Below are 6,000 nucleotides of genomic sequence, written 5' to 3' on the forward strand. Positions count from 1 at the left end.
ATGAAGGAAATTGCACGAAGCTATTTTTGGTGGCCTGGATTGGACAGTGCTATTGAAGAGAAGACAAAAGCTTGTATGTCATGTCAGGGTGTGAGGAATGCACCCCAGTGGGCACCCCTACACCCATGGGACTGGACTGAAAACCCGTGGCAACGTATTCACATTGACTTCGCTGGCCCCCTTGAAGGAAGCATGTTCTTGGTGGCAGTAGATGCCCATTCTAAATGTCCAGAAGTCTCTATAATGCAGTCCACTACTGCAGAGAGTACTATCCAAAAACTACGAGGACTCTTTAGTCATTTTGGTCTGCCAGAACAACTTGTGAGCGACAACGGACCGCAGTTCGTCTCTCAGGAGTTTCAAAATTTTATGAAGGCAAATGGGATACACCACATCACGTCAGCACCATATCATCCATCCACCAACGGATTAGCTGAAAGATTTGTGCAGACAATGAAACGCTTTGAAATCAGCAAGGGGACAACACTCCACTCAAAAGCGTCTGGATACCTTCTTACTTTCCTACAGAAACACACCTCATGCTACAACCCAAGCATCCCCGGCCTTTCTAATGATGGGACGACAGCTGCGCACTTGCTTTGATCTGCTGAAACCTTCTGAACCCCGACAAATTGTGCAACATCAGCAGCAATATCAAGTCATCAGACGGGCACCCAGAGCAAAAGACTGAACCTTTAGCCCAGGACAGCCAGTTCTGGCTCGGAATTATACTTCCAGAGCTAAATGGGTCCCTGCCACAATCATCACTCAAACAGGACCTGTTTCCTACACAGTCCGGACTGCAGAGAATCTTACCTGGCGGCGACATGTAGATCAGCTGTTGCCAGGTCATGCCAGTCCTCAGGACACATCTGCAGTTGAGGGGTCTGACTTCACCTCTTCTGGTGAGACACCGAATCACGAATCACCTGTTCCTGACTGTTCTTCTCCATTACTGCCGGCAGCTGAGATACCCCTTTGCCCAGCACAAGCTGATACCACCTCCTCACCTGTTCGTGCTGCGGACCCTGAGCCCATGGTACTTTCGGGTGCAACAACACCAGAAGTTCGCCGTAATCCACCTAGAGACAGAAGGCCTCCTCATCGGCTGGATCTTTAGCTAGGGCGAACCCACGGTTATGGGGCAAAATAATCCCCAGGGTTTAGCCGGGAATGGAGGCAGTCTACCCTCCTTCTCTAGTCTAGTGTGTGTTTTATTTAGGGGATGTTCTTATTAGGGGGGGAGGAATATGTTGTGTATTTGGTTGTCATGGTTTTTGTTGCTATGGCAACTGAGTTAGATTATTAGGGGATAGACCAGCCAGTTTCGGCCGGCTGGGTGAGCTCTGTGTCTGTAAATAAAATGGTAGTTTTGTTAGCTGTCTGCTGTCTGGCCTCAAGTGATTTCTTCCTAAACCGGCTGCCCCCAAGGATATAACACTCAGACTAGAGGCTGTGGCTTGGAGCAGGGGCTTGGCCTGGAGTGGGCTGTGACCCTGAGTTGGGCATGGCTTCCATCAGGGCACCTCTTGAATCTCGGCGTTGCTTGTAGCCAGGATGCAGCTCAGAGCAGGGACCATGGTTTGGAACATGGCACGGCTCTCAGCAGGGTCCTGGTTTGGGGCAGGGTACAGCTCGCAGCAGGGTCCTGGTTTGGGGCAGGGTACAGCTCGCAGCAGGGCCCTGGTTTGGGGCGGGGCGCTGCTTGAAACTGGCATGGCATGTCATCTCAGCGCTGATGTATTTGGCAGCAGGGGCTGGCTAGAAGCAGGTTCATGGCTCAGGGCATGGTATGGCTTGGAGGAGACCAGGGTTCAGAGCAGGGTCCATGGCTTGGAGTGACTGCTGTGTCTCAGACAGTGTCCAGTTCTGGGGGATCCATGCTAGGGGCTGGAGTTCTCTCTCTATCCCCCACCCCCGTTTGGTTTCTCAGTTCTCCTGGCTGGCCTTTGTCCCCAGTTCAGCTGGCCCCTGCCCTTTGGGGCTCTGGCCGCGATCCAAACAGGTTCCTGGCCCCAATTCAGCTGGCCACTGCCCTTTGGGGCCCTGGCCTCACTCCCACTCATGCCCAGGTTGAGGTGGAGGGGCTGAGTCTGTTAGGGAGCAGTAGGGTGACCAGACAGAAAGTGTGAAAAATCAGGATGGGGGGGAAGGGAGGTAATAGGAAATAGACCCCAAAATCAGGACTCTCCCTATAAAATTGGGACATCTGGTCACCTTAGGGAGCAGGCAGGTGGCACCAGGACAGAGCGGCTGTGGGAGCATGTGGAGGGGAGGGGAAGCTTGGAACAATCCAATTTTGCAGGCGCTGCAGCCTCACAGGGACATGAATAATGGGAGGTTGATGCTAAACTGGAGCCGTAATTTTCATACCAGTGCAAACAGATCCAAATTGTGATAAAAGGTTTTCATCTGTGGAGGCTTGGAGAGGCCCCTGCACTCTGATTTATGGTGCCTCTTAATGTCGCATCTGACAGCACTTTGCAAACAAAATGTTCCAGCCATAAACTAGCAGGAGAGTGAGTTAGTGGGGTGAGGAGGGGGAAGGAGAGCAGCCCTTCTGCTATAAGTTGGTCTGTTCTGCTACCTTTTGTGGCCCCTGCCTGGGAGAGGGGGGCTGGCGCTGGGGTGCAAGGGGGGGCCAGGTGGAGGAGAGGAAGAGATGAGTTGCAAGCTGCTTCCCAAAGTGTTTGGCTCTGCCTCCAAAGCCCCTTGCCTTGGGCAGAGGGTCGGGCATGGCCCAGACAGCGCTCACCTGGGCCAGAGAAACCCGTCACACTCCCCGTGATGCTTCTCCAGGGCCGATGGAGCCTGTCTGGCATAGTCCCTGGGGAGCCCCTACTCTGTGGGGTTGGCCTGGCCCTGGTAGCTTTGCTGGCTCTGGGGCTGAGGCCTGGATGCCCAGGTCAGCACTGCTGGCTCCTCTGCACTGCTCCTGCTCCTGAGCTACAGCCAGGCAGTGTCACCCTCCCAAGCACAGTGGTACCTGGGATCCTCCTCTGCAGCCTGCCCCTGCTCCCCCTCCCTGCCACCTGCACCTGGCCCCACCCCCTGCCAGCTGCCCCCTCTCTGCAACCTGTTCCCATCCCCTGCCACCTGCCCCCACCCCATCCCTGCTCCCGCTCCCTGACACCTGCGTCTGCCCTCTCCCCCTGCTTGCACCCCTTGCTAGCTACCCCCTTTCTGCTACCTGCCTCTGACACCTGCTACTACCCCCAGCCCTCTGCTCCAGCCCCCTGCCCCCACCCTCTGCCACCTCCCCCTTCCCATGCTGGCCACTTGTCCATTGTGCAGGGACTGTGACCCTCCACTTCCCGTCTAAAAGGTAATAAAGGTAACAATTGGAGATATACCAATCTCCTAGAACTGGAAGGGACCTCAAAAGGTCATTGAGTCCAGCCCCCTGCCTTCACTAGCAGAACCAATTTTTGCCCCAGATCCTTAAGTGGCATCCTCAAGGATTGAACTCACAACCCTGGGTTTAGCAGGCTAATGCTCAAACCACTGAGCTATGCCCCCTATCTCCTGACCCTGCCAGCTCTGCTTCCTCCAGGCTCTTTCACCCCTCCCTACCCGGGGTCCTCATCCTCCTGCAGGTTCCCAATCTCCCGCCCAGCAGCTCCTTCCTCTTCAGAAGGCTTGAAGGGCTGACTGTGGCAGAGGGGGATGGTAGAGAGGACCCAAGGGTAGGCCTGCCCTGCCCCCCACCTCCTTCTCTGCTCTCCCCCAGCCCCTCCCCGAGCCTGTTGTTGCATGTGAAAATCTGATCCCCTGCTTCGCCCTCCCACAGTGCCCCAAAGGCTGGGTAGCCTGACGAGGGGGTTGGGGAAGGGGCATGTTTGAGAGCTGGCCACTGTCTTGCCTCATGGCCCCTCTTAGGGTTGCCAGGTGTCTGGTTTTTGATCAGAACACCCGGTCTAGAAGGGATCCTAGCGGCTCCGGTCAGCACCGCCGACAGGGCCGTTAAAAGTCTGGTTGATGGCGCAGAGGGCTAAGGTAGGCTAGTCCCTCCCTGTCCTGGTGCCATGCTGCACCCTGTAAGCAGCTAGCAGGTCTGGCTCCTAGGCAGGGGAGCGGGCCACGGGGCTCCGCGCGCCGCCCCTGCCCTGAGCTCCGGCTCCACACTCCCATTGGCCGGAAACCACGGCCAATAGGAGCTGGGGAGCGGTTCCTGTGGGCAGGAGCAGCGTGTGGAGCCTCTTGCCCCCACCCCCACCTAGGAGACGGACCTGCTGCTGGCTGCTTCCATAGCGCAGGGTGGAGCCAGGACAGGCAGGGAGCCTGCCTTAGACCCGCTGCGCTGCTGACCAGAGGTCAGCTTACCCCCTGAGGTAAGCCCATGCCCCAACCCTCTGCCCCAACCCTGAGCCCCCCCCAAACCTAGAGCCCCCTCCTGCACCCCAGACCCCCCATCCCCAGCTCCACCCCAGAACCTGCATCCCCAGCTGGAGCCCTCCATCCCTGAAGCCAACACCAGCCCCGATCCCCTCCCGACCTCCGAATCCCTCAATCTCAGCCTGGAGCACCTTCCTATACCCCAAACCCCTCATCTCCAGCCCCACCCCAGAGCCCGCATGCCCAGCCCAGAGCCCTCACTCCTTCCCACACCCCAAACACCTGCCTCAACCCAGAGCCCCCTCCCACATTCTGAATCCCTTGGCCCCACTCCACAACCTGGAGCCCCCTCCTGCACCCCAAACCCCTCATCCCCAGGCCCACTCCAGAGCCCACACTCCCAGCCAGAGCCCTCACCCTCTCCCGCACCCCAACTCCTTGTCCCCACAAGCTCAGGGACCCTGCATCTGCAAATCCCACATGCCGCCAGGCCAGGGGTGCAGCTAGCGCAGCCCGGGGGGGCTGGGCACAGAATGGAGAACAAGGCATGTAGGCTCTTGCGCAGTGCAGGGATGAGGCCCTGTCTCTTGCATTAGAGGGAAATCCACACAGGAAATGGGCAGCTCTGAAGGGTGGGGGATGGGAGAGTCTCACTTCTCATAGGGTTAGAGAATGGCTCCCATGAATGGGAGGGCCAATGTCTCTGTATGACACCCAAGCCAGGTCTACACTACAGTCCTATATTGGCATAACTATGTCACTCAGCCCCCCCGAGTGACATAGTTATACCGACCTACCCCCACTCCCCCTATGTAGACAGCTCTATGTTGAAAGGAGAGCTTCTTCCATTGACATGCCTACTGCCTCTCGGGGAGGTGGATTAACTATGCCGATGGGAGAAGCTCTCCTGTTGACATGGGTGCATCTTCACTTAAGCACTACAGTAGCGCAGCTGCATCAGTGCAGCTGTCCCAATGCAGCATTTTAAGTTTAGACCTGCCCTCACTTGGCTACATACGCACAAAGTCCCTGGCTCTGAAGCATAAGAAATAAGGATTCAAAGAGCAGCCCAACACTGAACAGTTTCCGGGGAGCCTGTGACGTTCCCCTCTGGTGTTATCTGGACTGGTGATCTGCTAGGTCACTCCAGTCCTTGACTCTGGGAGCCAGCCTTACCCTGCTTTTCTGTGAGAACCCCTACTCCTGGGCTGTTCATGCACAGCCTCTGGCAAGTAAGCTGCTCCTTGGATTGTGCAACTGAATGACACTAGCCAATATCTCCAGTCCCAGACACAACCCTAGGATCCTCCGTCTTGCAGTGTCCAGTTATGCTCGCTGGACACTGCAAGCTTATATGAGTTCATCAATTTAACAAAGAAATGGATATGTACCAGGCTTGTTATCCCAAGGGGAGTCTCTGACATGCTTCAAACCAAACGCACTGCTTCAGGTAGAATAAACAAACAGATTTATTAACAACAAATATAGATTTTAAGTGATTATAAGTCAAAGCACAAGTCGGATTTGGTCCAATGAAATAAAAGCAAAATGCATTCTAAGTGTTACTTTCAATGTCTTTACAAACTTAGATGCTTCTCACCACAGGCTGGCTGGTTGCTTTTCAGCCAGGCTCTCCCCTTTGATTAGCACTTCAGTCGCTTGGTG

Source organism: Mauremys mutica, chromosome 8 (assembly GCF_020497125.1).
Source record: "Mauremys mutica isolate MM-2020 ecotype Southern chromosome 8, ASM2049712v1, whole genome shotgun sequence".
Taxonomy (NCBI): Eukaryota; Metazoa; Chordata; order Testudines; family Geoemydidae; genus Mauremys; species Mauremys mutica.